Source organism: Pleurodeles waltl, chromosome 4_2 (assembly GCF_031143425.1).
Source record: "Pleurodeles waltl isolate 20211129_DDA chromosome 4_2, aPleWal1.hap1.20221129, whole genome shotgun sequence".
Taxonomy (NCBI): Eukaryota; Metazoa; Chordata; class Amphibia; order Caudata; family Salamandridae; genus Pleurodeles; species Pleurodeles waltl.
Genome location: NC_090443.1, coordinates 15,492,911 through 15,502,287, shown reverse-complemented (window position 1 = coordinate 15,502,287; position 9,377 = coordinate 15,492,911). Strand labels below are relative to the sequence as shown.

Sequence of the window (9,377 nt, the reverse complement as noted above, 5' to 3'; positions counted from 1 at the left end):
TGATGTAGCAGTGTAGAGCACTGGGCCCTTTCTGGTCTGACATCTGCACACACCTCACACAAGTAATGGGCAGGCAACACATTAACATGCCAAAGACATGCCTTTTGGGCTTATTGGCCCACCCCAGGGTGAAGAAGGTGGGAGAAGGCTCGTAGACCGAGGACCTGTGCTAGCGCAATAGTAATGCATTAGAAGGCAATCTTGGCGCCGCCTGTGGTGGCATGGGTTAATGACATTTGGCAGTGGCGGGGACCGAGGATGATATATTACAAAGGCAATCCAGGCATAGCACTATGATTACAGGAGTTTTTTTTATATTACTAGCGCTGACTCTGACCTGAGGCCACCCTGAAGTGGAGCACCCTATACAATATATTAAACTTCAATACACTGTCAAGATGACCCGCTGAAGGATCCCCAACTCCCCGACACCCACACACACATGTGCAACACTCATTGTGGCTTCTGCATATTCAAAATTATAGTTAATGTTTTTCTTCCTGTACCATACTGTACAAGCGACAGCGCACGTCTATGTTACAAGACCCATGATACTGTTTTCATGTACCTGCAAAATTTCAATACAGAGCAATTTAAAAACAACAAAGTGGAGCGCCTAAAAGCACAGTGTGCCACTCGCGATCATCTAATTGTGCTAGACTGGGTTAAAGTCACAAGTTCAGATTGACCGCGTTGGAGTGCAGGGAATACAGGGACCAGGTTTATCTCTCTGAAAAAGCTACCTTCTCAAAGTTCAGCGCAAAGAGTCCAGTTCGTAATGGAGGAGGTTGCGAGGAGAGCATCTTGGATGGTCATTGCAGTGGAGCACAGAGCAGGTCAGGCATCATTGGTGGTTGTCGCTGTATCTTTGCTTTGACAGTCGCTGGGGGCTGTTGTTGCTGTAGTGCAAAGCGCAGATCTCATGTTACCGGTCGTCACTGACGCTCGCTGTAGTGCAAAGAGTCAGGTTCACCAAAGCTTTGTGTTGCCAATCATCATAGGCAGCAAGATCCCAATACGAATGGGTCCGTTCACAGTCATGAAAAGCCAAAAACTTCAGCATTTCTCCCTTTCTTCACTTGAGGAGCTCAACTGATGCCAACCAATGGTCCAGGACCTCGGAAGGCACCTCTTGGAGATCAGGAACATACGGCAGCAGAACCCGGGTAGGTCCTGGCATGTCCAGTTGCAGCAGGTCAGCTGGGCAGTTGCAGGAATGCCTCCACAGCTTGTTGTGTCCCTATAGATCAGAATAGAAAGTCAGCTACCTGATCCTTGGAATCACTCTACTAGTCCTAGGATCAAGCAGCAAGTCAGACCTCAAACAACAGGGTGGTCCTCTGAGGGTCCAAGGCAAGCTTCAAGCAGCAGGGCAGTGTTCTGGGAGAAGCAGGGCAGTCCTATGAGGTTAAAAGCAGGATTCAAACAACAGATCAGTTTCACTGTCAGGACACGTAAAATGTAGTGCATACGTGTCTTATTTCTGACATACCTTGAACCCTGCCCAATGAGCCTTAAGGGTCTACCTAAGGGGTGACCTATAAAAAGCAGGTTTATGTCTGGCAAAAAGTTTATTCTGCTGGGCTGAAACAGCACTCTAAAACTGCCCTACAGGCTGCTGTGGCAGGTCAAAGACATATTTTAAAAGGCTACTTTGGTGAGTGGCACAATGAGTGCTGCAGTCACACAAGTAGCATTCAATTTACTGGTCCTGAGTACAAGGAGCACCAATTACTAGGGACTTAAAAATATATTAAATGTGCCAATTAGGTATAGGCCAATTGTACCAGATTTGAGGGAGCGAGCACAAGCATTTAACACTGGTTAGCATGGCTAAAGTTCAGTGAATCATAAAGCCAACAAAAATGAATTCATGAAAATAGGACGAGCGAAGGCTAAAAGTTTGGGTGTCACCCTGAAGAGAGGGCCAGCTCCAACAGACCACTTCCCCTTTGCAAAACAGTTTCCACCTTTCAGGTTTCACTGACAGATCAATGGGTTGACCGTTGATAAATGCCATCCTGACTCGTAGTAAGGAAGGAACTTTAATGACCCTTCCTAATTGTACTTGGGGTAACATAACCCATCAAACCATGAACAGAACCATCAAGAAGACAGAAAGACAAGAAGGGTTTTCTGGACATAAATGTTTATCCTGTGTTCCCACTGGAAACTAGATAAGCGACAGCTAGTGGTGCTCTCTACTACTACTGAAGAGTCACTACAGAAATGTAAATCATTTCATTAACAGGCTTCATAAACAGATACTACTCGTGTTTAAAAACCATGAGTGCCACACTGTTGAATATATAACACATTAATAACTGAAAGTATTCCCCATTTTAAAAGGTAATGTACGTAGCAGACAAAAACTATACTAAATAAAGAAGCTATAATAAGAATACACGATTGAAGTGTCTAAAACCATGCCTGCAGTACATCGTAATTATTGTTAATCGTTTGTTCAGTGCAGTGTTTCTGTGCCAGGATTCTTATCATGCGTCACTTTTTCCAGCAACTGAATTCTGCACCACTTCTTCCAAATTTGGTACAATCAGGTGATCCTTGGACATGAATTTATATTTCATCACAAATTTGGTGAATCGATGACACATAAAAAGCTCTGTACTCATATTCATCAAATATCTGTCCATGACGAAAGCAGGCATGTGAAAATATTGTGTATGTTCTACAGCAGTGGATCCCAACCTGTGGTACGGGGACCCCTGGGGGTCTGTGACACATTCCCAGGCGGTCCGCAGGTCTCTGTACAGGAATACGTGTGTGCTTTTATATTTAAGACTTTATTTGTGTAGCAGTTCTAAAAGCACTACACAGTTACCTGTACAACCGTCAGCTTTCAGGCAATAATAAAAGCGCCAAGATAACTCTGGTGATTAATGTATCTGCTGGAGAGAGATAGCTGTGTCTAGTAGCAGTTTTGACTCATCTAAGTTAGCACAGATGGTTAATACGGTAGCTGCAATGAATGTGTATAATGCAAAGAAAAGTATTTTATGTGCATATTAAAGTGGGTTAACTGCTTTTGTCGCTGAGATCCTTTTGTTACTGTGCAGCTCACAAGTTAGAACCCTAATTTAGCATAGTGCTATGAACTGCCATCAAAGAGCTGCATGCAAACAGCATGGCACAAATTGCAACGTTTCCCCGTCCCCAGTCTTTCATTAGCCTTATGCTGCTTAAAAAAAAAAAAGGTTTGCTCGTATAGAAATATATTCTCATTAATAAAGTCAGCGCTAATCACTGTGTTATGTTCTGAATCACGAGTTTGTGCTATGCCAGACCACGCACTCTTAAAAGATGCTACCAGTGTGGATGACGTGAATCCTACACCTTGTAGTCCCCTGTAAAGTGCTCAGAGACCCTACAGTGGTATGAGAGGTGCTATAAAACAAATTCATTACACGTGACAGAGAAGCTATGGAGATAGGAGAGACCGTTATGATTTTATTTCCTTTCCCCACCACATATTTATGTGAAAAAGCTTTCTCAGATGTTATGTACCTAAAAAACTAAAACATAAATTGCTTGGGAAATGTAGAATCTGACCTGGAGAGGCAGCTTTCCTAAATAAAACCAAACATTGAAAAGTTAGTCGCCAAGATGCAGTGCCAACCTTCCCATTAAAAATGTTCAAGTTTTGCATATTTTTTAATTATAAAATAATTATATCTTTAGTAATTTTAGTATTTGTTTGGTGTGTACTTGTTTGGGTATTTTTGTGAATTACTGTTTTAATGTTTAAAATTTCAATTATACAAATTGCTTGGGGGTCCCCGGCTTCCAGAAGTGTTTCAGTGGGGGTCCGCAGGAATCAAAAGGTTGAGAACCACTGTTCTACAGCATACTGATCCTAGTTTAGCTACTGAAGATTCTTTTATGCCAACCCTGCTCTGGAAATATTTATTGCAACTCAGAAGACAAGCTACCCCATCAACCGTGTGCCTAGTATAGTCCATTGCAGGATACTCCTTTATAGTTTTGTGAACTGCACAAAGGAAAATCCACAGTTCAGTTGCAGTCATCTGAGTGCATGTCTCTGGATGACACTCACTCCGTAGTTTGACTGCAAGTTCATTAAGCTGAAGACAGAACTGCCTGAGATGTTCATATTTCCGAGCACCTTCATCCTGGTCCTCTGGGGATAAGAATGTTGTCAATGTTAGCACAGTCAACTCTTACGTTTTGATGTATATACTGCTGGACAGCAAAGGTGCTGTCCATTTCTTCAAAAGATTCATCTGGCCAATTATCCTGAGCGGTTGTGCTGGGCCGGTCCCTCCGCAGCACTGCCGCCCCCTCCGCCATGACCATAGTGACAGAGTGAGACGGCAAGACCCGTCACTAGAACTAAGACAGTATACTGTATACCATAGGAGTCGGGGCAATACAGTAATAAAGTGCTCAATGAATTTGTACTTTTCATTTTTGTATCAGCTGACTCGTATCATGCATATCGTGTAAACTTTCAAGGTTAAAAAGCAAATCTGTTTTTAAAAACGTACTTGATAATTTCACAGGTCATGCACAAGTTTGAGTGAATAAAAAGGTATAAATGCTTTCTATAAAGATACATTTATTTTACTATTTCACTGCGCAGTATTGGCGGAATGGCGCCAGCACGTCAAATATAACCAACAGATTTATCTTACATTGAAACGGTGTGAATAAGTTGACAAACAGCCAAGGCCTGGGCTAGGATGGAAAAATAAGTTAATTAAACAGGAAAACAAAAAAAAAACAAAAAATGGCAACACTGAGCAGGCACACCAGAAATAATCGGAAGAATTCAGCATGATAGACCATCCCAGTTAGGCATGGCCACTGTTGGTCCAACGTTTGCTTCCCCTGTGTTTTCGTAGTGGCACGGCAAGAAACCATTTGATTGGAAAATATCTTTGTCAGTAATTCCGCCAAACTTGTCTGGAATAGTGAAACTGCCATGATAGATACGAGTATTGAAAATATACCCCAAAATGGGTTACATTTCTAGTATCAACATTACCGACGTTCGTGAGATGCTAAGGCCCATATTTATACTTTTTTTAACGCCGCATTTGCATCATTTTTTGATGCAAAAGCGGCGCAAACTTGCAAAAGACAGTTGTATTTTGTAAGTTTGCGCCGTTGTTGCGTCAAAAAATGGCGCAAACGCGGCGCTAAAAAAGTATAAGAGTGTTAATACTGGCACATTAGGGGCATTTTAGACCTGCATGTTAGAATTGGGAAGCTGATCCAATGCCATTCGCTGATTTGTCAGAACCGCCCAATGGTGCTCCTGATAGCATAGCAGGTACCACACTGTCCATCCTCCCTTGTAAGAAGCCGGTGGAACCTTGAGGTTGAGACATTGAGAGGCATATTTATACTCTGTTTGCACCAAATTTGTGTCATTTTTTAATGCAAATTAGGCGCAAACCTAACTCCATATTTATATTTTGACATTAGACATGTCTATCGTCAAAATATAGGAGTTTGCACCATTTTTTGGATGCGTGCATCTACCTTGCATCAATGAGATGCAAGGTAGGTGTTCCCATCTAAAAAATTGTGCTATCCCTATAGCCCCATGTTTATCCCCCGTGTTAAAATGACGCACGGATGGGAGGAGGGGCTAAATAACGGTGCAAAGCTTGCTTTGCACCATTATTTAACACCTCGGTCAGACCAGGCGTTAGGTGAATTGTGGATCTATTTCCATGGGTAAACAACATGGAATGGGTCCACAGGTGCCCCCCCAAGCCCCAGGAACACCAACACCCCACCAGAGGGACACCAGAGGATGGGGGACCCCATCCCAGGTAAGTCCAGGTTGGTATTTTGTTTACTTTTTGCCTTCGGGGCCCTGACTTGGGGTCCCCTGCATGGCACAGGATGTAATGACCATGCCCAGGGGACACATGCCCCCTGTGCTAGCCATTGGGGTGGTGGGCATGACTCGTGTCTTTCCTAAAACAGGAGTCATGTTTTGGTGGTTGTGTGGCAGGAAATAGCGCATGTCTGGTTGGAGGGATTGTTTTTGCCTCTAACCAGGCTAGCGTAATTCTTTGATGCACAACCCCCTCCTTCCCTACCGCCACCCCCACCCACACCCCCACCCGGCTAACTTCTTTTTTGAAGAAGCTAGCCAAAGTTTAGCGCCAGCTTGAGCCATACATTTTATATGGCGTCTGGCTAGCTCTGTGGAATGGCAGACGCCGGTGCTATATTTTTTGCTACAAAACTGCATTTAAGCAGTTTTGCTGCAAAAAGTATAAATCTGGGCCTGACATTTCTTTACAAATGTTGTTTATCCTATCTCCCAGTGCAACCCAACCTCTTATTCAGGGCAACTGTCATAAATTCTTATCTAAAGAACATTCTGGCAACATGACCTTAGTTACCGCTGAAGGCTTTCAACACAGTTGTTTACTTTTAATTCTAGAACAATTTATTTTGTTGCCTTTATATTGGAATTTATTTCTACTGAAAAAATATTTCTCCTAAAAACAAGAATCAGCAATCCTACAAATAGTTCCTCATTATGGAGATTTAGGATTATGAGGATGCATATTTTCCAGTCTACTTCTGTGAGACACGCTGCATAAACCGAAATAGAAATGTACTTGTGCCAGTCAGTAAGACATCTAAAAATAGTCCCAGATTATTTGGATCCATCCAATCAAGCACATTGCTAGTACATAAGCTGCTGAGAACTGAAACCTTGCATTTTTTATTGAAATAAGTTCCCAAGCTTGGAAGAGTTGCTCAAGCCAGCTTCAATCTTAATGTGCCAGTAAAATAGTTCTGTAGGCTTGGTTCCTGCTCTAAGATTTGAAGTTCACTCCTAAAAATCCAAGCAGGGACACTTTCAACATTTGATGTGGAAAAATTCGTACCACTGATATGGGGCATGATCAAGGTTATTATTCAAGTATTTTGAGGTCATGCAGTTTATTGTGTATTCTATAATATCATTATTATTGTTAACATAAGAGAAAGACACTGAGGGGCATATTAATACTTTCTTTGCACTGAATTAGTGTAATTCTTTTTACCCTTATTAAGCGCAAACTTAACTACATATTTATATTTTGACGCTAGACCCGTCTAGCGTCAAAATATTGGAGTTAAAGTTATTTTTGGGATTAGTGAAACCACCTTGAGTCAATGAGATGCAAGGTAGGTGTACCTGTCCAAAAAATTTACTCAAAGCCCCTAGTGCCTTATTTATCCTCCCGTGCAAAAATGGTGAACGAGTGAGGAGGCAGGCCAAAATAATGACGTTAAGCCTGGGTCAGGGCACGGCGTTAGGGGACCTGTGAACCCATTTCCTTGGACAAACACCATGAAAAGAGCCCACAGGAGCCCACCCCAAGCCCCAAGAATACCACAACCCACACCAGAGGGACACCAGAGGATGGGGGACCGCATCCCAGGTAAGTAGGGTAAGTAGAGGTAAATATTTTTTTAACAATTTAAGTGCCATTGTGGGCCCTGAGATGCCCCCCCCCCTACATGGCACTGGGTGCAATGGCCATGCCCAGGGCACCCTTGTCCCCTGTGCTGGCAATTGGGGTGGTGGGCATGATTCCTGTCTTTTATAAGACAGGAGTCATGTGGTACTGATTGTTTTGCATCAGGAAACAATGCTAGGCTGGTTAAAGGCATTTTTTGCCTCTAACCAGTCTAGCATAAGTTTTTGGTGCAAAACCCCCTTCCCCCTTACTGCCTCCCACACCCGGCTAACGTAATTTTCCCAGACATTAGCCCACCCTTTTGCACCAGCTTGCGGGATTCCATAAATTTGGCCCCAAGCTGGAGTTCTGGAATGACGCAAGCCTGCGCTATACTTTTTGACGCAAACTGCATTTGCGCAGTTTTGCATCAAAACGTATAAATATGGGACTGAGTCTATCATCTGTCCAAGAAAGCTTGTGTCTAGTTTAAAAAAAGATCAAAAAGCTTCCTGATCATGCAGTTCTCGCTCCTTTGATATTAACCACCTCATAGTGTGAAGTGGTGAAGTTGAGGACCTTAACACATTTCTTTGAAGTTGAAGCTCGAAAAGTCAGAAAAAGAGATGCAACTTCTGTGACCCTTTTCTGGGATTGGAAACAGGACCTACTGTGGCAGGGTGCCACAAGGCAAAGTGGACAAACGGGTGCTGCTTGGCAACCACCCCCATGCCATATGTAGCTCCCAGCACTATACCCTTCTGTATTAGCACTTCACCTTTCCTCAGAATGGTCGTTTACACACTCCCTGCACCTACTACCTAGGGTTCCAAACCAAGGCCTCATGGACAACCACTGCCACTGTTGCCCGCCATGTCACCACCAAATAGTGCTTAATTTGCTCCATTGGTTGTTTTTAGTTCAATTGTTCCAATGAAAAATGGCCAGGGCTGGCTTAGTTGTATGTTTTTCCCCTTGAGGCTAGTTTGTCCATGGCCAAACATTGGAGCATCAGTTTCTTGTGCACAGGAACCTTATTCATTCTTTAGATGTGTCACTAGTATTAGAATGACACATGCACTGGATGGTGTTTGTTGGGGCGACGGAGGAGGCGCAGAAGCAGCCACTGTCTTCCTACATTATCTTCTGGTTGGCAACATTCAGCCCATTGTTTGCTCTCAGCATAAATGAGCAGGTGGGCAGGGCATGAAAAGGTCAGACCCTGGGACCCTGCTCTAGGTGGGCATCTGGTGTGATTTACACTTTGGCAGACAGGTACTCCATTGCAAAAGTGACGGAGTACTCTGTCAGTCAAACTGAAGGTCTGCAGACCCAATTTTGAGACAGGCGGAATGCAGGTTTTACACTGATGAATAAAAGTTACTCAATCTGTGCAAATCTTCCTCCAATGGCCCAGCAAAGTAGGGGCCATCGAAGGTAAGCTATCCAACTGTCTGGCTTATATAGAGTAGATGGTTGGATGGCTCATTCGTTTACTGTCCATTACCATCAGCAATATCCTGGCAGTGAGGGACAGTAAAAAAAAGAAAAATGACCCCCACACCATGGGAAAAACCTCCCATGGTGTGGGGTTCATTAGTTTTAATTTTTTATTTTTCAAAAACAAACTCCCTTTTTGGGAGACTGTTTTTGAAAAACAAAACGTTCAAGAAGTTTGATAGGTGGCCATCATAATTTGACGGAGCCATTCGTCAAACTTTTCCTACATTGATAGGAATTGCCATGACACCGGCTCCTGGCAATGTATAGAGATGTTCCTGGGGCTGGCGGACATGTCTATATTTGGCAGGCAGAGTAGAGTGGAAGTTGTAAATATCTCTGCCACCCTGCCTCCCATTATTTTGTCTGCAAAACCATAATAAAGCCTCCTATCTATTGTGGCACAGTGGGTGAAAAATG

At 43.2% G+C, this 9,377-nt stretch overlaps 1 pseudogene; it reads right to left on the bottom strand.

Moving 5' to 3' along the window:
* Positions 1-2,495: 2,495 nt before the first annotated feature.
* Positions 2,496-4,348, bottom strand: LOC138294065 (MOB-like protein phocein; annotated as a pseudogene).
* Positions 4,349-9,377: the final 5,029 nt, after the last annotated feature.